Below are 24,231 nucleotides of genomic sequence, written 5' to 3'. Positions count from 1 at the left end.
TAGTGGGTGAGGAAATCTTTTATTGTAGCTGCATAGTGATTGTCATCTTTTTTTTTTCCCCAGGGTGCTAGGAAACCCTTTCAGCCAAACAGAAAGAAAGAGGAAAAAATAATGAGTGCTGAACACTGAAAACAAGGACAATGCTTATTTGATTGAGTAGAGAAATTCCATACTTTAAAACAAATTTTTCCATTCTATGCAGACTTCAATGCAGGTGCAGAAAGCAATGCCTGCCCTACTTCTAAGCATAGCTCTTTTTGGTTTGGTATCTGAAGGAAAATCCCTACAGACTGTGTGACTGTAACATTATGATCATTAAATTCAAAATCCTATGAAGATAAAAATATTAGAGCAGTCTGTCCAAAATAGTCACCCAAGTATCCAAGTAGAAAGCTTGAGTTTCAAACAAGGAAAATGGAATAGAGTACTGTGAAATAGAGTCTGAACTTTTGTCCCCAGTTCATCATAACAGAAAATAAATATGGGAAACGGATGGAAAGCCTAGACTTTAAGGAGAAGAAATGAGTTTTGAAGATGGCACACAGACTACTCTGTGGAGGTGCAATTTCCTGAGTAAAACTCCTGAGTTTTAAAGCTTAATGCTAATAAGGGCTTTTACATACTCAGTGAGTTACCCTTACTAAGAAGATTCAAACCAAAAGTGGGTCTGTTATTTGTAGATTACCACAGAAAAGTTTGAAAGCAAAGATGCCTATGCCACGTCCTGTTTCACAGGCAAGTGCAATTAGAGAAGGCAGCCAGCAGCAGAAGACACCCAATAAGGAGACATGTTTCTTTAATATGGTGGCAAGAAGTGTTTGAGATTCTTCATGGCTGTTGCAAGAACTCTGTTTTTAACTTCATCGTCATTGAAGGCTGTCCTAGAGCAGAGGAGAGCACCCAGGCTAGGAAAGCTAATCTGCAACCTGCCCATCCCTCTCCATCTCTAATAAAAATCCTGCAGTCTGCTAACCTTAAGGAGTCAGTTGCAAACACAGAGGTGGACAGAGTAAAGGAGCAGTTCAAAATGCTTTAGGTAAACTAAGGTAAAATAGAGAGGCCTTAAGATTTTTTTGAGCAAATACAACGTGATAAAATGATGCAATAAAGTAATTCCGTTACAAGATACTGTAAGGCACTGAAATTAATGATGGGTAGAGTGATAGGATTTTAGGAGAAAACTATTTTAATTTATGGTTGAGATTGCATATTTCAAACCCGACTTGATCTCTGAATATCCATGAAGATGCCATGTATTACCACTTAGGCTAACAATTAAGGAATAAATTAACTATGACCGTCTTCTTGCTTGTAGAGAAAGTGTACCTTTTTCATTCTAATATTCAGTCACTAATACTGACATATTTAGATAAATATAAAGACTATTGTTGCCCTTTTTTGCAGCTTTTATGGCATATTTATTTAAGCTATCCAGGGAACATAATGATTTGTATGGGGTTCATTTTCTTCCTGATTTCACCCAAAACCTGTGTATGCAACATGAAATCTGAGGAATCCTTGAAACTTGACTAGAACTTCTACATCTACCTACTGAACACTGATTTTACCTTTTATAACAAAAGAAATTACTTTGGAAAAAGTCTATACAGCAATTAGTGGATTTGGCAATGTTTCTGTTTGTATCAGAATTCACTTTAAAATCTGACTCTCAATGTAAAATAATAAAAAAAATGTTTATAGATTTGGCAAAAAAAAGTGGTGGGCTCCAGGGAGAAAATGGTATATTTCCTACACATTGATCAATTTCATTATGTCTGTTGCCTATTTCAACAACCTAAGTGTCACTGCTGTATTTTTTAGTAGGAAAAACATTTCAATAGAGCTGGCAAACAAGCAGCCTCCTGTAGCATCTCTGGACAATTCAAGTAACTCAGAAGCATTCATGAGAATCTTAGTCTTCCTTTGTATGCATGGGGATGGGGCATTCCAGAGGGTGATATCCACATTTGTTTTTTAAGAACCTTAGCTAAATCTCTTCACCATCCAAATTAAAGACTCGTTTCTGTGGTGTAGAAGATGTACATGCAGTTACCTGTGGTGCATCCTTTTGAATGAAGTTATCTGGGCTGCTTGGTATTAAATTGGAAGAAAATAGAGCTAGTTTGATTAAGAAAGTTTTAATATTTCCTGTCATAATAAGAGAAGAAAATGTAGTCAAAATCAGATTTCACCCCCTTCTTCTAAATGGAAATAAGAAAATAGTTCACAGTCTCCACTAATGCATGGACAAAGAGTTATTTATTCATTAAACACAAGGCAGAATTTATCAGAGTGAAGTATTCAATCAAAAATATTGGTGGATTACATTAAGAAACTTCTTAGATTCTACTGTTATGTGAGATAACAATATTTTTTATGACTTGTACCAATTTGCACATGAGAAATCAGTGGACAGCTGGTGCTATTTCCAAATTATACCATATTTGAGTAACTTGTTAATCTTTTCCCTGGACTATCCATTATCATCATTCTATCCCAATTTAATGAAGCTCAGGGCTCCTTTCAACTTCCTTCAAATAATCTTCAAAGAATTTTTTTAACTGGACAGAGGAAGATGGCATTGCTTTACAAACTGTCTCATTAAGTTGGCATCCTGACAAGGTGGTTGGTGAGAGGACTGCAGAGCTGGGTATACATTTAAACAATTTAGGTCTTGCTCTGCACTCCCATACTTTCCCATCTCAAATTTAATCTGAGTCTGGATCTGCTCTCAAGAGTCATCTCTGGATAATGGGTAAGGTTATCTCACAGGCTTCCATCTCACCCACGAGACTACTTTGTTTCTATGGCTGCACTGCTGCTGACCCCACTGAGACAAAATTAAGCTTTCTTTGAGGATGTACAGGTGAAATGCTTCTGCAGTCTGGAACAGCTCATCAGGATGGAGGTTACCATAGGTGCTTGCTATGCCTTCAAATTGCTACTGATTGTTCAGCCTTCCATGAGGCAAACCGGACAAAAATCACAAGACACAGAGACTGGGGCTGAGTTAAAACCACTGGCACATTTCTTCAATTGCTTCAGCCAGTACTGGGTTGTACCCTAAAAGCCCAGCACTGTGAAGGATGTGGCCGTGAACCTGATAGCCTGCTTTAAACAGTGCTGCTGAAATAAGATGGACTATGTACAGGCTTAGAGATACATGTTTCTTAGATTACTTGCTGGAAATCACCACAATAAAATGTGTGGAAGTATACACACACATGCTCATTAAAAAGAAATTTTCCATATGGGCTTCCATATGCATACATATCCATGTAATGTATCTGAATTTATAAACTACAGCATCTGCAGAATGGGAAAAAAATATTATTTACCTCTTGCCAATGCAGTTTTTGTCCCACCCCAGGCCAAACAACTATAAATGACTGTATTTATTATTTTAGAAAGCATGGGAATGAATTATTCCATTATTGAGACCCAGATCAGAGTTGCAAGCACTGCTGAAAGAAACTAGCAAAAATTCTTCTGCACTCTATGTAGGCCAAAACGTGCATGTATTTGTGTTTTGCCTTTTCACTGAAGCACACACAGACCCCAAACTATGGAGTAACCCAAGCACCTGCTCAAGTACTTGGCCTTTGGAAATATTGGACATAATTTCCTCCAGTGTAATGATGCCTTGGAATGGCTACCTAAAAACAGAGGCTAGACAAGACTAAGAGAATAAAAGAGGATATTTATTGAAGGGCCTTCAAAGGTACATCTTGGGCAGTCAAAAGCTCCCAAGAGGCTCCACCCAAGATGGACATCGCGTCACAGGTTTTTCACACTTTTGTAAGTTTGGTCCATTTGCATATCAGGGTTAATTCTCCAATTACAGTTTCAGGTAATGAAGTAATTACCCCAAGTTTGCTCCCCCCGTTCAGAGGCTTAGTTTACATGTTTCGGGGCCTGGGACAACTAGGTGTCCTTGAGTCCAGGCCCAGAGATGGTTTGTTATGTCTAACCAGGATGGGAGAACAGTATCTAACAGATTATGCAGCTTTAGAGTTACACACTAAAGCAGTACAGGATCTGAAAAATATAAAAGCTAAATCCTAAGGCATCAGTAACATTATTAGTTTTCCTGGTAGTGCAACATCAGCAGAATCCAAAAGTCAGTTCAGATCTGGGACCTGAGAGCTGGCACTGCACCATACTGGTTTAGCTACTGCCTCATGGGCTTTCAGTTTCCAGCTCTCCCTGTAGGCTTCAACATTAAATAATGTTGTACAAGACATTTGTACCAAATTGAAAGGGTATAAAATGATAAATGTATTAGATATGGTGTTTACTGTCTCAGATGTTAAACTAAGGTTACAAATATAGTATATATGCCTACTTATGTGTAGTCTTTTTACTGTGCTGTCAGAAATGCACAGAAAATTCAAACTAATCTAAGCAAATGAGAAATATTCCTGCCAATTCACAGCACAACAGAACCTTTTCAGCATCATTTAACTTCTTCTATAAACCAAAAGCAATTTTCAGAGGAGATAAATGATTTTCACTGCAGGAATGCCAAAGCTTCTCAGATGAAATGGGCAACTTTTGCTAGAGACAAGTGTATTAAAAAAATGCTGTTTATTCTACCACAAAAATTATCAATTTAAACACCTTTTCACAGATTAAAATGGAAAATATTTTGTATATTTATGAGAAAAGATTGTGAGAGATATGTTTATTGCCAGGCTGATAAAATAATGTGACAGTTTTTATAAACACTTCCTGAGTGTCAAAGGTATATAGGAGATAAAGTAGTCATATGGCAAAACTCTCCCTTCATTTACACACCATCCGTAGAGGGAAGGCAGTGGGAAGTGTCATGTCCCAAATGGGCTCCTTACCTGAAGCTTTTCAGCTAGTAGGGACAGATGATTCACAGACAGGGAGATGGGAGCACAGTGCATCCAGCAGATCAAAACGAAAAGTACACGCAGTTTGTACAGTTTTGTGCCTTAGAATTAGTAAGGAGAAAAGACAGAAGTCCCTATTCCCTTTGAAAACTGCAAGACTACATAATGCTTTTTATTTATTTTTTTTTTATTTAAAAACCATAAATCCAACCTTGATATTATTATTTTTTTACTTTTTAGTTAAAAATTCTATTTTGATTCCAGTAAAAACACCAGTTAACTAATTTCTTTAAATGTAGTAGACATTATTGGGTTTTTTTATGTGTATAAAAATCTGATTTACGTATTTAATTTTGCTATGTTATTAGCTGCAGTACTAATTTCAACTGCACTATAGTAGTACAGATTGACCTCTAAAAAAAACCCATAATTTTGCATTCTCAGAAGCAGAGAAATCTCTCTAGCACAAAAGCTAAAATCATCTTTTGAGACTTAGATCTATGTTCTGGATCAGGAGAAGCACAACTACTAAAAGTAGTGTCATTGGCATAACTTTCCACATTAAAGCAAAAGTAGATCATAACTGATTTTTTTTCTATGGGACAATTACAGGTCCTCAGACTTCACAGGATAGTGATTACAAGAGTGAAGAGTGCTTCTAATTGATGATAAATACTCATAATTTCCTTTTAAACATTATATGCACCATGCTCATTCACTAAGTTGCTCAGTAAGGAAAAAGCCATTTGCCTCTTCCTAATAAAGCATGGCACAGGGAAAAGACTATGAATTCCAGAAAATAAGATGAAAAGTAGTTTGAACACTGGATCATTTCCTTGGTGCAGTTTTTTTTAAAAGGACTCTGATTTCTCATTTCTGCTGGCATAAACATAGTTTCTTAGCTCATACTCAGATTACATCAAATCCTTTCAAAATTAGCCTAACAATGCTATTATTATTCAATGGAGCACAAATGTGATCCTAATAGATAGTTAGAGGAGTTTATATTATTGTTATTATTATTATTAATAATCATGTCCTGCAATACACTCCAGGAGTCCTAAGAATTACTGAATCCTATTTTACACTCTAATATGGAGTCATACTCATCTCAAGTTTTCTCCTCCCACACATTTTCAGCTAAAGTGGCTCTCATATACAAAAGATATAAAGGATTTTATTTTGCTAAGGTCATTTTCCAAGTGCAAAACCCTGCACCTGGGATGAACACAATGAAAGAGCCCAGTACAGGCTGGGATCTCTGTGGTTGGGAGCTGCCTTGCTGACCTGGGAGACAACAAGCTGAGCATGAGTCAGCAGAGCACGGCTGCAGCAACAAAGGCAAACTGGATCCTGGGCTGCACCCACTGGGGCAGTACTGGCAGATATTCTCTCTACTCAGGGCTGATCAGGCCACAGCTGGATTTCAGTCCTGCCACCCCCCCTTTTCAAGAAAGACACAGACAAACTGGAGCTGGTCCAGAGGAAAGTTGTAAAGATAATCAAAGGGCTGGAGTAGGTGCCCAGTGAGGAGAGACTTGAAAGAGTGATGTTTTTCATCCCTGAAGAAGGGAGTGGGGACCTCCTCATAATACTAAAGTATTCCAGCACTTAAAGGATGACTACTAAGAGGACAGAGGTTTTCCCTCCACAAGGAGATGCATGGAGGAGACAAGGAGCAACAGGCACAAGTTGCACTGAGAGAGGTTTTATTTTGATGTAACAAAGGATTTTCCTGCAGTGACACAATCAGCTCCTGGAACAACCTCCCCAGGGATGTGGTAGAGCCCCATCACTGGAGGTTTCAAGATGCAATGGGACTGGATAATAGATAATCTCATCTAGGCTGTCTTTCTCATGAATGATTGCACCAGGTGATCTTCTGAGGTCACTTCCAACATGGACTGTTTTATGATTATGTAAGACATTTCCTCCATGAAGGTCTAGGGGTAACTACAGTACACAGTAAGGGGTTGAATCAGAGTCACAGAAAGATTGGAGTTGGAAGGCACCTCTGAAGGTTATCTGTGCCAAACTGGTATTGAAGGCAGGGCTAATGACAGGTTTCTCATAACTTTTTACAGCTAAGGTTTGAAAAATCCCAAAAAAAGCAACTTTCACTGCCTCACCATGTTGAGATAGAGTTGAGATGGAGATTGTTTTTTCCCTTATGACTGGGTAGGGATTTCCTTAGCTATTGCTTGTGACCATTGCCTCATTCTTCCCGTGTATATCTCTGAGAAGACACTGGCTTCATCTTCTCAACTCCTTTCAAGGTGCACAAAAGCAGTAAGTAATATTCCCTAATTTTCTTCAGGATGAACAAACCCAGCTCCTGTTTGCAAGATATATACTCCATGACCCTAAACATTCTGGTGGATGTGTGCTGGACTCTCTCTTGTGTGTTGATATACTTCTTGTACTGAGGAGGGGAGATCAATAACAGGATGTACATAAAGCCTCACCACAGTGCCAGGCTAATCACTTACCTCAAACCACTGCTTATGTTCCAGCCCAATGTGCTTTTAGCTTTCCTTGCAGGAGCACACTGCTGGCTTCTGTTCAGTAGCACAAATAGGTTCAACCTGGCTGGCTTGAATAGTACAGCTGCAGTCATAGCCATATTTGGGACCTGCTAGCAGGGCCGAAACCAACTGATTTAGATTTAGTTTAGAATGTTTTCAAAAGCAGAAGTCACAGAGCATACATTTGTCCCAAGTTTCAGTTATCACAGCAGGAAGCAACAATGGCTTGAAGACACATGACTTCCTTGGTAAAAATGTGTGAAGAAAGGCAGCACGAATGATCTGGATGATGGACAGCCTCTTGGAAAAAACTCACACTATATGGTACACCACACTGAGAGTGCTGAGGGCTGTTGTTCAGGGACACTGGGCAAAGCCAGACAATTCCTGTTTCCTGTTTTGAGAAGCTCATCCAATCCACCTCCTTGCCACAAGGCAGGCTCGGCCACTGCTGACTCCATCACACTTGGCTAATGTTTGCCTCAACTGCAGTCAAAAGTCTCCCATCTGGCAGGTTCTCCAGGCAGCTATGTCCTTGCTGCCCTACCCTTACAGATAGAAACAAATTTCTGATCTCTAACTTGATATTGAGCCATCATTTTAGGCTTCCAGAAAAAGATAATGGACAGACATCTGCAAGATGTGATTCAGGAGCAGCTGGCCCTGCCTTAGACCAAATTACACAGACTGAGCGACATCTTGGGGGCCTTTCCTGCGCCATGTGCCATGCTTTCTCTGGTTATCTTGCTGCTTTCAGGGAAATTATTTGACAGCTAAATCATCTGGAAGTTGTCTTTCGACATGAGGCTGAAGGGAGTATTAAAAGATGACAGTGAGGCAAATGCCATACAGATGCAACTAAGGTTAAAAACATGTTATAACAGTGACCTTCTTAGGATATGATTTTATATCCCCCTAGACACTGCACCAGTTCTAGTGTGGATGATCTGCTCTTTTTTTAAAAAAATAATATTAGTTTGAACTTATAAATCAATTTGTGCATAGAAAAAAATAATTTTAGCAAGCTAATTTTTTTTTTTTTTTAATCTGAAAACAGCTCTACAGTTAACCCAGAAAGAGTGCATTAGTCATAAAAACATTTTGGAGGAAAGAATGTAGTGATGTCCCTAGTCTAACAGAGAAAATCTAATTTCAATATTTTTGGAGCTTTAGTGCTGTCTCTGGGCAAAGTTCACTAAATTGGATTTATCTCCACCGAAATTCCTGCTAGATCATATGGACTATAGCTGTAAGTTAAATCCTAGTTGAGTTTTGAATTAAACTCAGAAAAACTCACAGAGCACTCAATTAGAAAGACTTTAAATCAAATGCTATATTCTTCTTACTCTTAGTTCCCTATTAGAAATTTATAATGTTTATTTTCCCTCACAAAATCAATATTACATACCAAGTAACATCCCTTTTTGGTTTCTCAGACTTGTAAAGGATGGTAGAACAGACTGAAGAAACAGGTCTATTTTTCACTGTATACAAACCATCTAGGAGATGAAGGTGGTGAATGACTAGTGAGCTTGAATGCTACCACCTTTTGTGGTTTTCAGTGGCCACATGCCACCAGGCAGATGTGCAGCCCTGGACACACAGAGACACGGAAAAGCTGCGAGTGAAGCTGAATGAGATGTGCAAAGAAATCCTTTGAGGATCTGCAGTTTAGGGCTTTATACAGGCCTCAGTGCCACATTATCAGAATACTAACATTTCCTTTGTTCTGACCGTTGCTTCCTTCAGTTGCTTAAATAGGTGAAACCTTGTGAGTAGAAACTGGTTGTTCATCTATATTTATGAGTATTTTGAAGGCAACAATCCTTAAGTAGGAAGCAACTACAGTTACAGGTGGCAGCTCACCTGCCCTGTGGTAAAAAATCCCAATGCCTAAAAATCCCACTGAGCACACTGCCAAGACTGTCTGGATGTACAATGGCCAACTGGAGCCATTACCCTGGTCAGGCACATGAGGCAGGTTAAAAGGCCTTCAAATAAAACAAAGGATCATGTCTCCTCTGAGGCAGGTCTACTGGCATTTTTTGCTTCAAATTCTTTTCCAAATAACGTTGCAGTGCAACAATGAATATGGAGATGGAGGCACCAGTGCACTACTTTCTTGATCACAACTCCCATTTCACAGTCTTAATTGCTACTTATGAGGCCCTTGGTATCTCAGTTGCCTTAGAAAGCTAATGGTTGGTACAATTTAAATTAATTAAGCAACATTAAACATTCATAGCCAGGATTTTCAATACTGTAGTCTTAAAACAGGGATTGTACTAACAGATTTTTTTTTAACTGCTAAGAAGTCAGTGCAGGATGCAAGACCTTGATAGCGACTCTCTTACTCAGCTTCCAGATTGCTCATACTGCAGTCTGTCAGAGCAGATTGCCAGTGCCAACCAGATATTGAAAGTTTTATTTGATTTATAGGTTTCTTCTAGGTAGCAAAAAAACCAGTGTGCTTTCCATGCTTCAGCATGCACATAGGGCAGAAAGTAAGAGAATCACAAGTCAAGCCTTGAAATCTGTATAATTTTTCAATCTTTCTCTGTTTAACAATTGCATAACAAGAAGTTGATATTTCAGAACTATATGACATACTAATAACAAGTTGGCAAGCAAAAAAGTAGTTTTCTGTCATGCAAAGGCAATACTTAAAGCAAAAACTGATTTTTCTAAACCAAGTAACTTTGAACACTACATGCTTGAGTAATGAACTGCTTAATTCTGAGGGCACAGGTTCTTTTGGAAATTACAATCGTTTGTATTTAAATTATCTTTAACTAGATAATCTTGATGTTCTTTATAATTAGTAAGAAAACTGTAAATACCTTATCAAGGCAGTAAAATGATAATTAGATCTATTTGAACAATATCTAAATTAAAGGCCAGGGAGGGTTAGCTTAATTTCCTGTTTATCCTCAAGGGCAAAAGTTGAAACAGTAGAAGAAGAATTGATCAGATATGAAGTAGAACAAAACATTAAATACTTGAAATTTAAGAAAGTTTATGTGAAGACTGGATCCAAAATCCACCTACTCCGGTAAGTAAAGGAATTTCTAACAGCCCCTTGTCATACACTTTTGCTTTTCCACTTCTGCTGAAACATAATTTAACTTGAACACTCTCAGTGGTCTTTTCCTTAGCTTTTCTTCATCCAAATCTCCAGTGCACTCTTATTTTTCACTGACCAGACCAGTAGATACATACTTACTAATGCCTTAAGGATTTTTGCTGTAAGTACTCTACTACTCCTGTGTAAGCAGGAGTCTAGTTATTTGAGCCTTGCTTAAAATGAAGAATGACCTACAATTTTCGAAAAAAACCCACATACATTTCATTGGAAGGAAGCAGAAGAACACTCAGTCAATTATTAGAAGAAGAAGCAAAATAAGTTGTTGGAGGAAGCACAGAAAACCAGGAATTGTGGAAAAGGGAAGAACTTCAAGTTGCAAAGATGTGAAATGGGGAGAATAAAATAATACTGGGGGGAAATAAAGGAGACAAGCAAAGGAAATTGAGAATGATGCAAAACCAGGAAAAAAAAAAAGGCTGAAAAGAACTTTTCTTTTCCCAAACAAACAATGATTTCAAAATACAGGGGCACAGAGAAATAATAAAGACATAAAGGAAAACTGAAAAAAAGGAAGGAATGACTGGGAAAGAGAATGGAGGCAGCACAATAGAAAGGGAATGAGAAATGGATTGAATAGAGATAGGAGGGAGAAAGAGCAATGAAAAAAGCCCACATTTTGTGTTTAGATAGTGATATATATTTTTAGTACAAGTTTAGTCTTTTGTGGCAGCCATAATTATGCAAAATAGCAATCTGCATCCTAAATATCTAGTAACAGCAGAAGTAGTGGTTTATAGTCTTTCTGTGAACACATACCATGTGTCAGAAATTATGACATTTTTCACCATGATAGCTGTCATCATCAGTCTGTTCAGAAATTCGGTGATTAAGATTTAGCCAAAGACTGTATAATTTTTATAGCACTTATGTGCTATAAAACACAATGCTGTTGTTCTGGCATGATGATTTTTAAATAAGTGTCTGACACTTGATGACATCCTGAAATCAATAAGCCGAGACATAAGCCAGGAGAAATGGAGGGGTAGAAAAAGAATAGGTTTGTTCTGTAGTGGGTTGCAATCATCACTACATCCTCTCAAATAACGCTTTATGCATCACACCGTCTCTCTTAGCAGGAGAATAAGGTGTAAATGAAAACTGGCACCCTAAAAGGCTTTGAAGTCTAAAATAGCAGGATTAAGATCAGTTGTACTGTTGTAGGAGAAGTCTGACTAAAGGAAAACCATTGATTCTCCACTGCTATCACAGTATCTTTCTTCTAAATTTTGGTGGTTTATTTGTTGTTAAGGAATCATCAGACTTCTCATTGGACATTACTTAAAACACAATACATTGAACTAGTAACTCCAGAAGAAATAAAACAACACTTTACTGTCCTGAAATGCTTAACCCCCATGACACCTGCTGGGAATTAAATTGGCTGGGCTATTTCCCTCAGTAGCAGAATTGAAAAGATTTTGAAAGTAGCAGCAGCTATTTAGAACAGCAGACTCAATTTTAAGCAGGACAAATCCCTAAGCCCAACACATCTCCAAAAGCTGGATTAGAAACAAGCTGTATGGAAAATAAAATTTACATTTTAGCTACACAAACTGAGCAAAACCAAAGAAGTGTCATAGGAAAGTAGCATCTTTTTCTTCAAAAGGGCATCTTGATTTTAGTGTTGTGTTGATTATTGTAATCGTGTCATGTTGTAATTATGTATCATGTTGGCTTGATCGAATAGTTATTGGTATGTAGATGATTCAACATCCAGATGTAGAACAAATCTTTTGTGCCAAAAAATAACCATTAGTCAATAATGACCTCAAAACATCTATGGTTTCTCCAAAGAAGGATTGAGATAAACATCTTCCAAAATTCAGCTAATGTTATATTCAAATATATTATGATGACTATCTCCCTCAAGAAGAATAAATAACATGGTAATCTATTTAGAAAGCATCCATTCCTTTTTAATTCTCTGCAGATGAATAAAAAATATCCTGTTTGGTTGAGATGTACTAGACGTTTCCCAAATATTTAAGTAAAAGGGCTTTGTTCATGATTGGTTATGTCGGGCACATGAGTATTGCTAAAATGGGAACACTATAGATTTTTTTGTCTGCACTAAGCTTCTTTCTCAATCCCCTCTTCAAACATTTGAATAGTGCGATTAGCATCTTCATTTGGCAAGGGAAAATGATAAAATTCAGATGGAACTCATCTAATTTTAAGCATTATGGAAATTAATATGGAGCTTCCAATAGAATTTAGTTAATCAAGCTCTTATTATTGTGATATCTGCATATATTTAATTATAGCTAGTTCCACTGCACATTTCATGGAGAAGTTTGTAAGGGCATGCTGAGCATGCCCATTGTCTTTACTCGAGGAACTTTTGTCTGAACATTGTAGGTTATTTTTTTGTACAGGACTCTAAAATCAGGAATCAGTTTGCTAGCTGAAATAAAAGTTCCTTTCAAAACAAGTAAAGCAGCCAGAACTTTCAAATAAAAATATTCCTTACATTGATAATTAATTTTTTAGTTATTTTTCTAGCCTACTCTTAAACTGCTTTCTTATTGCTGCTACCCTATTATCAGGTTGTTTGTCCCAAGTTTGGATATGTGTTCTGTTGTGGGTGGGGTTTTTTCCCATATGGCAAGCCTGACAGCTGCTGCTTTGTGGAAAGTTTACTCATTTAAAATTACCACTAGTACTGTACTATGGCTCTGCTGCAGACTCAGTGGAATGGAAAAGAAGGAAAAGTGCTTCTCAAAACAAACACAAAGCTGATATCATTGCTTGTGCAGCAGCTTCCTCTGAAAAATGAAAAAGGTATTTGCAATCCAGCAGCGTGGTTGCGGTCTACGACCTGCAGCAAATTCAGAGCCTCAGGACAGCTGGCCAGGTCTTGCTCTCAGGAAGGCAAAGAGCTGGACTTCCCTTTGGTTCAACCAGAGGTCTGGGATTGGTAGCTCTTTTTCTCCTAAGAGGTTAACATGCTAAAAAGGAAAATCACCTGTTGTGGAAGGTTACAGTTAATTCTGTCACACTCCTAAATGCTAAAAACAAGGTTGTACTAGTTTGAAAACAAACCAGTGGGAGATCACAAGTCAGAATTATAATTTAATAGGAAAATTAAAATAAATGCAACAGTACAAGAGCACTGACAGAGTCAGGATACAACCTGACACCCTGTTAATCACGGTGGTGGTAGCAGTCCAAAGTGGTCCTGTTGAGGCAGTGATTCTGTAGAAGAGTCCGGTCTTCACCTGAAGGTCTAGTGGCAGCTCTAGTACTCTGCAAATCCAGTAGGTAAGGGCTACTTGTGTGGCTCCAAACCCCAGATTATATCCAAGTGGGACTGCTTGGCTCCTCCCCCTGGGTGGAGCATCTCACAATGGGTTGATGTAATTCTGTGAGTCCTGCGGTGGGTCCTTGATGGCCCATCAAACAGAGATAGCTTCCTGGAGGGAGTTATCAGGGCATGATAGAGTCATGGTAGGTGATAACAAACACTGCCCCACCTGCTTTAACAGCTTGTGAAGATGATAATAGGATACAGACTATTGGTTACATCTTACATTGTAACCTAGAACAAAGGTTTAGATTAGATTTTCTCCTCACAGTTTTTCATAAGCTTCTTTTTTTTCCCCCCTGCCTGTTTTTGGAGGATTTTTTTTGGTGGTTTGGGTTTTTTTGGTGGGGGGGTGGAGCGGGGATGGAGGAGAGGAGGCAGAATAACAGAGGTCCAACAGCTCAAGAAAACAGCAGACAAATACAACAGCAGATAAAAAAAAGAAAATTGTATCATCAGCCTGTAAAAAGGAACCTGTAAAAACGAATGAGTGAGCATGGTTTTTGCACTCTCCCTTAGAAGAAAAATATACAGAAGCAGAGAGATTCAGGTCATAAAAACAATTTTGAGTTTCTGCCTTAAGGCAGGGCTGGTGGCAGGGAACAGAAGCAGAAACATGCCTTTCCAGCTCTTTGAGTGACTCCTGTGTCACTTTGATGACCCAATAGAAGATTAAGCTAAACATGGATTGTCTCATGACTCCAGAAGACCTTACAGTGCTGTTTGAGAGACATCTCTAGAAAAGAAAAATGTCTGCTCTAGTGAGGAATGTGTGCATTCCTCTTCATCTATGCCACATAAATCTAGAATTAAAGATGACAAAAAGTACATAATGTAAAGCTTGCATCACTGTTGACATTAAAGTGAGAAGCTGAACTGTTGAAAAAATAACAACCCTAAATTTAAAATTCAGCTGTCATATTGATGAATTACATTAATTTATGTGCATACAGATCCCAAGAAACAACAGCAAAATCAGACAAGAACAAAACAGAACAATGATTGTATAGGACCTCAGAGTATGCTGGGAACTATCCACCATAAACACTGGGTTTATTTATTCAAGAAATTGTTGCATTTTTCCTAATATTTCAACTCTGTGTCAGGTGCTTCATACAGGAATAGTTTCTTAAGGTGCAATGAGCCAGTGAAACTCTGTGAATAAAGGAAAGGAAGAGACCTGTATACCTGCTATACACATTGCACAGAACTCAGCTCTATTGCAGATGTGATAATATTCATGGACAGAAGAAAACACAACTGTATTATAATACAGTTATATATGTATCATATTTATTATAGTATTATAGTGTGATAAAATGTGTTATAACTTCTTTTTGCTTTGCTATCCAGCACTTCTTGTGAAGGACATCTGCCTTGAATAGGCTGACTAATAAATAGTATATCCAATGCACATGCCAGTTTTGGATGTTAGGAGACTGGAACCCCATTTCAAATGCTGTAGTATGATGTACCTGACATTTTGCAGCTAACTATTTATCTGAACACTTCCGTAGAAGAATATGATTTTATTATATTAATTTAATCATAAATAAAATTTTAGGTCCTTTCTGGAGAAAAGTGATCCATTGTTTCAGTTATGACTGAGGGATTTCCAAAAATTAATATTATTAACTGAGAACTTCCTTTTTGACCTTCCCAAGGCAGAAAAATTCCCCACGTTTTCCTGCAGACAGGACAGAAAATCCAACAGATTTCACTTACAGGGTGAGTCTTCTTTTCCTTTGTTTTGTTATCCAAAGCGAGTCAGTTGCATGGAGGAGAGGAGTAAGCTTGATCATTGGATCTTACAAAAAAAACTTGAGATCCAACAACTCCCTTCCCCAGAGATGCTGTCACCCCCTCAGAGTTCAAAATATTACTTGAAAATAGATTTTAGGACCACTGCCTAAACAAGAAATAGCCAACTTCTACTGTAGATCTCTGCATTCTTCCAGGTTTTCTAACAGAAAAGTCCAGACATCCTCAAGATGTCATCAAAGGATGAATTACACATATCTGAGCAGCCTGGGGTTTGTTTCAATTTTGTTTCTTTACCCTTAAAAAAAAAAAAAAAAAAAAAAAAGCACAGTAAATCTCTACTTTTTACCAAAAATTTAGCCAGCAACTTCAACACTTATAAAGATTTGATCAAGTTCTGTGAAAAGTTCTCCCTTCAAATTGAGTGTTGCATTGGGTCTGGTTTAGATGGAGTTCTTTTTCCCACAGCAGGCCGTGCAGTGTTGTGTTTTACACTGGTAGCTAGAAAAGCGTTGATAACACACCAGTGCTTTGGCTACTGCTGAGCAGTGATGGCATCAGCTCTGTCTCTCAACACTCCCTCTCTATCAAGGGTCTGGGAGTGGGCAAGATCCCGGGAGAAGACACAACCATGCCAGCTGACCCAAATTAACCAACGGGATATTCCATACCATATGACATCGCTCAGATACAAAAGCTAAGGAAAGGAGGAAGTAGGGGAAATCTGTTATCTGCAACACTTGCCTTCTGGAGCAACCACCATCGGTGCTGGAAGCCCTGCTTCCCAGGAAGTTGCTGAACATCACTGGTGGATGGGAATTAAGGAATAAACTTCTTTTTCTCTTTGCTTATGTGTACACAAACTTTTGCTTTTGCTTTAGTAAACTGCTTTATCTCAACCTACAAGTGGTTTTCCATCTCATTTTCTCTCCCCTGTCCCACAGGGAAGGGGACTGATAGAGCAGCTTGGTGAATGTCTGGTGCCCAGCCAAGGTCAACCCACCACAAATGTCTATAGAGAAGAAGGGAACCATTAAATAAAAAAATAGTAGTAACAGCTGTTTATGTCAGTAGGTCTTTTGCATTCCCTGGTGTCTTCTTTCACAGATGGATTATTAGAATAGGAAAACATTCGTGATGGGTGTTCAGTAACTTGTGGTATATTAATAGCTAATAACTTCTCAAGTTCATAAAGTCTCTAGTAACACTATAGACCACTGGCAATTAAAGAGAAGAAAAGCTTTGTGGAAAGGATTGGCTAGAAAAGAGTGAGAAGAACACAGATATCACAAAGAGGCCAAGTTTCATGGTTTACTTAGCTCACACTTAAAAAATAGCACTAAATTATATAACAGAACAAACTACATCCAAAAAGGTAGCTTTCCAGAAAGACACAAACCATGACTCAATAGTGCAGTTTTATTGAAACAAGAAATTGTAAAATTGTATCAAGTGGGAAACACCACTACTGAGATTAAGAAAGTATTTGGAAAGATGATTTATATCAGGCAATCATACTGGAATCCTGTTAGGGAAAAGCAATTCAGAAATTACAAAGCACTGCTTTGTTTCATGGGCTCAGTCTGGCGTATTTCTGAGATTTCTTGGCCACACATGAACTGAAGTTCAAGCTTCATTAGAGAAGTCCATGAACCACTCCTAAAGTACATCATTGTCATGACTGCCTAGAAAATAATAATAATTAAAAAAAAAGATGTTGCTGTCTTTCAGTGTTTTTCTTGACATAAAATATTGCACCAGGCTGTGATTTAGAAAATATGGGGCAGAGCTTCAGAGGTGCAAATTTAGCACTTGGTTAAACTTGGGTTACAATTGTTGGGATAAGACCACTGTGCTTCAGTGAAGACAATACCTTCCAACACCTCTCAGTCCACTTCACAAAGTGTTTCAACCATACTTTTTTCTTGACAGACATTGAGATCGACTGTCTTACTAATTTTTCTTTGTACATTGCCAAAGACTTATTGATATTTGACAGGCACTGTTTCAAAAAACCAGATTTTGGCAAGTTGAGACATTTTATGAGGTCAGTTTTTGTTAAAGTCAGTTATTATTAAAATCAGTTATTATTATATAATAAGAATAAGAATAATGAATATAATAGGAATTTTGAAATATTGGTGAAATAACATGAGGCAGCTTTTGATATTGTAGCTTTAGCTTATGTTCAGTACTACGGGTTCTTCTATTTTCATCAACAATTCTTTGTGACCTATCATATCAACATATCATACTCAATGGGTCCAATTCATCATCTTGGTATATGTGAGACCCCAGTTCCTAATCATATTAAGTCTCAATAAATCACATTTAATCATGTTAAATCCCTTTCTCCTCAGGACAGTTCAGTTTGCAAGGCACAGCTGCGGAGGGATGGGTCACACCAAAACCACAGCTAAAATGGAGCCACATCTTCCTTTCACCACCATAATTGTCCTGAAGGCACGGTCTTTTGGAAATGGCATTTTTTACTGTTGAGGATCCTCCACTTGGCTGATATAGATGAGTTGAATATAGGGCTCGAATGGCATTGTAGGGAAGGCGAAAGCAATGAGCACAAGGCACCTGGAGAGGATGGAAATTTCACCCTCAAGCATTTCTCCAAGCTACAGAACACCCACAGTAATTGTGGCACATTAGAAAAGGTGATAGACAAAGACTGTAGGAAACACATGTCAGCTGCAAAGAGAGGGGAAGGGAATAATTACAGACCCGCGAGACAGTCTGATGTTAGTCCAGTTCCTTTTTAGAGTGGAGCCTGAATCGCAGAAGGCGATTATTTTTTGTGCTTCTGAAGCACGGTGACTGCAAAGGCTTAAAGGCTTCAGTAAGAAAAAGGAAACAGTGCCACCTAACTGTGGAAACTGTATTTTTTTTTAACTCATTAAAGCTGAATGAACAGATATTTTATATTTTAAAGCTTGGAAGAGGGTATTTCTTTGTGGAGAAATCCTGCCTGCAATTTAAATATAACTAGTGGTTGCCTTTTTAAAATCATTACTGGAGAAATCTAGTTTTTAGGAAGAAAAGTGTTCTTTACTGCACTGCATGTGTAAAAATTTGTGGTTTTTCATATTAAGACACTTAATTGGAACAAGATTCGTATTTAATAGAGGAGACCATGTGGGATCGGACCATGTGTGATGAAGTTTCACTTTGAAGACAATAATTACTCCCTTTCAAACATATCTGTATGAATATGAATACACAGACGTGCACGTTTGCTTTTTCTGTATTTCTTTCCATCAGAAATTGTTTTCAAAATTATCACTTTATATTCTGTATTAGAAAAAGCAAAGCTTGCTATGACTAATTACTACAGCAGTTCCCCAACTGAGAACAGGATGGGAGTTTTATGAAACTTTTCCCCTTAATGACTGAATGTATTTTGCAGTGCCAGGTGAATCCATCCTTGGACAAGTATTGGCAGTGTAGATGCCCATCCAGATCTGAATTATACATGTGTAAGCTCATAGCCCAGTTTCCAAAATAATTATCACCACAAGTACCTGTGTAAAAACTACACACAGAACTTCTGAAGCTACTACAACTGTCCAAGTACCTGAATGAAAAACAAAGAAGAGGAACTACTTTAAAAAATTAGGACATGACCCATAAAGTTCAGTAAACATAATAGATGCTAAACTGTTAGCATATAAACCTGTTTATTTGCAATGAAAAGAATTTTTATGCTTATTTTTAAAGTATCTATTATAAATTCAAATGTTCCTATTTTGAGTAAGTTGTTTTCTCGTTGCAATAAAAAAAAGATTTGACATGATGGGCCCTGGAGTTTGCATATGTGTTTGTTCTGAAGATGAAAACCCATCACCTCTTTCTTGGCATCTTATTCTTGTACCTTTTTTGAATCTACTCCTTATCTTCTAACACTTGCATTTCTTCATGTTACAAATCTCTCACCAAAAAAAAGGGTGAAAATGTGCAGCAAAATGTCCAGCAGCCAAAAAGGAAATTTAATGTTCTTTAAGAATACAAGATAATAGTGTACTTTCAGGCATGGGATTTTTAGCTACTTGCTTTGATGTTTCCATTTTTAACATCCCAGTGTAATTTTGCATGATTTTGCCTAACAATGAGCTTTGCTGACTAACAGTGTTATAGATGAGAATCTCTTTACTTCAAAGACTAGAATCCATCTGACATTTTCAAATAACACTGAAGTATTCAGAAAAGCAATGTTGCATATTCCAACACAGTAAAAAGAATCACACTTGAGTCTGATGCTAAACATGAGATATCATTCCCACATTTGACATTTCATATATGCTCTTCATCAATACAGAAATATGCAATTATTTCTCTTTGAACTTTTTAGCTTGATAGGAAACCATCAGTAAAATATTTCAATTAGTGCTAATATATCTCTGTGATCCTTGTTAAATTTTCTCTCACTTTTTACTTCAGAAATGTTCTGGGAATAATGCAAAGACACAATTCTGGGCCTTGATCCTTTAATGACTACATGTATCTGAACATCCAGGAGAACCTTTGATTCCTTTCTGCAATATGAATGCCATGAATAGAAGCCTGCCTGTTGCAGAGCTGTGTACTTTGAGTATGAAATAGCCGTATCTAAGAAAAGAGCAAATTGTGGCTGTGGAAACAGGAGTCATAGTATGTGCAACTGCTAGGGAAAGAGATCTTATTATTTCTCAGAAAAACTAAACTGAAAAGACAGCAAATATTGCTATTTCACTAAGTTTCTGTATTAGGTGTTAGCTGCACCATTAATGTACACACAGAAAAGTCTTCCCTTGGATTGGAATTTAGTTTATTGCTTTCCTTCTTCAGTTAGTAAGTTGGAAAAATCCAGCAAACCCCAGTTTATATTCAAGTAAGTGCCACTGGGCATCGTTCAGTGGGTGGTTAGTAATTTTATTGAATATCACTTCTTTTTCTTGCATTTTATTCCATTCCTCTCTCCTCTTTTTGTTACCATTACTATTATTTTAAATAGCACTATTCTCATTAGTATAATTAAAATCATTAGTATTAGTATTATATTTTACTTTGTTGCTGTTATTAAACTGTTCATAGCTCAATCCCTGAGTTTTAATTTTTTTTTCCCAGTTCTCCTCCCCATCCCACATGGGTGGGGAGTGAGTGGCTGCATGGTTCTTAGTTGCTGGCTGGGGTTAAACCATGACAGCCCTTTAGGGCACTCAACATCAGGATGCTCCAGCATGCATCACCTCCTCCTCTGGTGACGTTCCAGTCTTGCCTTCTGGCCAGTCCATTATGACTTCCAAGATTCCTGGGTGACTAGGATTTCCTATTCAAGCTTGTGTGATCAGTGTGACCCACTTACTCTGTGTATGATGTGTGGAGGAGGCCCTTTGAACATCCAGCCCAGCACCAGCAGCTGCAGCGCCAGGAGAAGCTGTGCTTCTGTGGCCCACCTCTTTGGTAAAGGAGCATCTAATGTGACACACTTTCAAAATCAGGATTTCCTCCCCAGGCAGCAGGATCTTGCCACAGTGTGGCAGCCCAGATGGGTTTACCTCAGCACTGCCAGCTATCCTGCTTCCATTTCTGCAGCCACTCTCGCAGGCCATTTGTCACCATCTATGAGTCCACATAGAGGTAAAGTATTGTTCATTTTTCTAATTCAGCATCTCGCTCAGATTTTTGGCTACTTCAAAAGTAAAGTTAAATAAATTAATATTCCATATGTCTAATTCTAATGATAATTTTCTCATTAAAATAAAACAGACAGCAAATTATTACTATTTTATTCCATTTCTGTATTAGGTGTTAGCTACACTATTAAGGGGCAGAGAGAAAAGTCTTTCCTTAGGATAATATTTATTTTACTGCTTCTCTTCTTCTGTGATTACGTTGGGAAAATGCAGCAAAAACCAGTTTACGCTGAAGTGCAGCAAGTAGAGAAGCAAGCAATATTTCAAGAAAATGTGATACTAGTGCTCAAATGTATCCCACATCACGCAGAGGTGTTAGAATCACTCTGTTCTTCCATCTTGCTCTCACACTTGCAGTCCCTGACTTTCCCTGCCTCTGCATGCACAGACACTCACACACACAGACATGTACTCAATAGATGCTTAACAAAAGCCATTACAAGACACAGCAGTGATTGCCACACTCCTGCAAAAGGATTTTTTAAAAATATTGTATGTGTGTGTATGTATATGTCTTTTATGTCCATACATACACACACAAGCACAGGTGGGTTCACTCTTAACATTGCCTTTTTGCCTCAAGTTCTTGATGTCTTTAGATTGGTCTCTTTTGTCTTTCAAAAATCAAACCCTTCTACATCTAGTGTTTGCATCAAGATACAAATAAGTCATCTCTCATTTTCTCTCAAAATAGACTTTCTGGGAATAACAATCTGCATGGATATTTCTGCAGCTAAATAATGACAAATAAATTTGCATCCTGGAAAATTAAAATTTGAACACCACAAGTCAAAGTTAATTGGTTAAGGAAAAGTTGCTTTAGGCTCTTCTACTTCCAAAAGTACTCACATCTTTCCAGTCTGAAGCAGATCTGAGTTTGAAAAAAACAATAAAGAATGGAAGAGAAAAAGTCTCCACACAAGAAACACACTGACTTTCGTCATTGTAATCGTCTGAACTGATTCAGCAGGAAGCAAAAATCATTGTTTGTACCTGTAGAGTCCTTGGTATATCCTAAACTCTGTCCAAAAAACAAGTTCAGAATCACTGGGCATGTATACTTATCATTTTTACCTTGACTAGCAAAACAGAAGATTTGTCATGTGATGGAGAGCAGGTGTACTCTTTAATGATAAATACTAACAGCCTGAAACAAGAAGAATTTGACTTTAACATGATTTATTTCAATGCATTTACCATGATATTTTTTTTTGTTTTGCTATTTAAAATAAAAAAACATTTCTATTTGCTTTATATTATAACAGACTCAGAATCCCCTGTGCTCAAGACTTAGGCACGTTGTAGCTGCTAGGCTAAAGCATGGATGTTGGGATTGCATAGTGCAGTTGTTTACACTATATATTTTCTTCTGATAACTCTATAAAAGTTCCTGATGCATTACAAATGTTGCTGTTGGAAAGAGGAACAGTCTGCTGGTCAGATCCCAAGAGATTCATAAAACTTGCTATATTTTAATGGGAGTCAGTGGGATGCAGGTATCCTGCAAATGCTTATTATCACTCAGGCTGTGTACCAAATTGAAGACAAGATACAACAAGAAATGCTGACTAATGGTGGCAAAAATGAAGATGAAAAGTAGAACAAAAGATTTCCCTGGAGGTAGTAAAATAGATATGGGAAAATCTGTGTCAGTGTATAGGATTGGAGCCTGCTATCTGTCCAGTGGAACAATCAGAAAAGCAGCTGAACTTGGTGTTAAAGGACTTCCTGTGTGGAAACAAAACCAGCAGGTGACATTTCAGATATCAAGACCAAGGGGGGAAAGTCAAAGGTCCTTATGCTCTATCTGTTCTTGCTTCCAGAATTGTCCTGTGGGTGATAGGCAGCTGGAGGTGAGTTACTGCAGTCCCAAACTATTCTCACTTATTATTTAGAATTGGAGAGCTGTGAAGCTGGGAGTTCAGCTGCATTATCTCTTCTCACTCTCCAAACAGCTGCTATGATTTCAGCTTTGCTGGTCCCAAGAGTGGTGACCGACGTTGAATCCACTAGTGACACAGCCTGGCCTCAAGAGGAACTGTAGGCTGACACTGTGTCCCCTGTCAAACAAGCCACCACTGAGATCAAGAGGCTTAATTTGGGACACAGAACTGGACAGGAGCTATAAGGGTGGGTAAAGACTTGCCCAGAACTACCCAAGCATCACTCCAGGGCTTGTGGAGAGGTCATCTCATTCAAAAAAGCACTCAGGAGAAGAGTTCCTCTTGTCCTTGCTATGATTATCATTGAAATTATTAGGAATAGTAAGAATTATTCTCTTTCCTAACCTTTCCATCTACTTCCTCCTCATATTTATACATTTCATTAATAAGAGCTTGCCTTCCAACCTCCCCTTATATTTCATTGTGGGCTTTTGCAGTTCTGTGTTTCCAGGAGATGTGAATGACAGCCAGGGTAACATGCATTTTCCTAAGCCTCTGTCACATCACCTCACATGGACTCTATTTCAATATGAGATGGTGCCAGTATTCATCTCATCTTTTTATGTAAAGATGAGATCTCTAGAGCTGTAATTTTTCTGTCAGAACTGCTGGGCTGCTTCTGTTTCTTTTGGGTTTGTTTTTGATGCAGTGACCAAAATTCTGTATAGCCTACTCATTTCAAAAATATGCCAGTGTTGTGTGTAATGGCGCTGCCTTTACTGCTTTCTGTGCTTCTCTTCATGCAGCTCAGTAATAGCTCGATAATACAGCCTAATAATCTCTCCAGAAAATCTCTGAAGATACAAAGACATGCTGTTAGAGATTTTCAGCAATTTTTGAAAACCCTTTTTCATTTAAACTAATCAAAATCACTCCTCAGCATCCACTGATTGCACGTTCAAATGGAGTTTCCCTGGCCATTTAGTCAGGGTTCATTTATTAATTTGGTAGAACCAACTGGCAAAGAGCACAGCTCTCCGTGCTGGCCAATTATTTGTCTTGTGTCTACAGGA

Source organism: Aphelocoma coerulescens, chromosome 2 (assembly GCF_041296385.1).
Source record: "Aphelocoma coerulescens isolate FSJ_1873_10779 chromosome 2, UR_Acoe_1.0, whole genome shotgun sequence".
In the NCBI taxonomy this organism is placed as follows: Eukaryota; Metazoa; Chordata; class Aves; order Passeriformes; family Corvidae; genus Aphelocoma; species Aphelocoma coerulescens.
Note: the sequence above shows the minus strand (reverse complement) of the source record.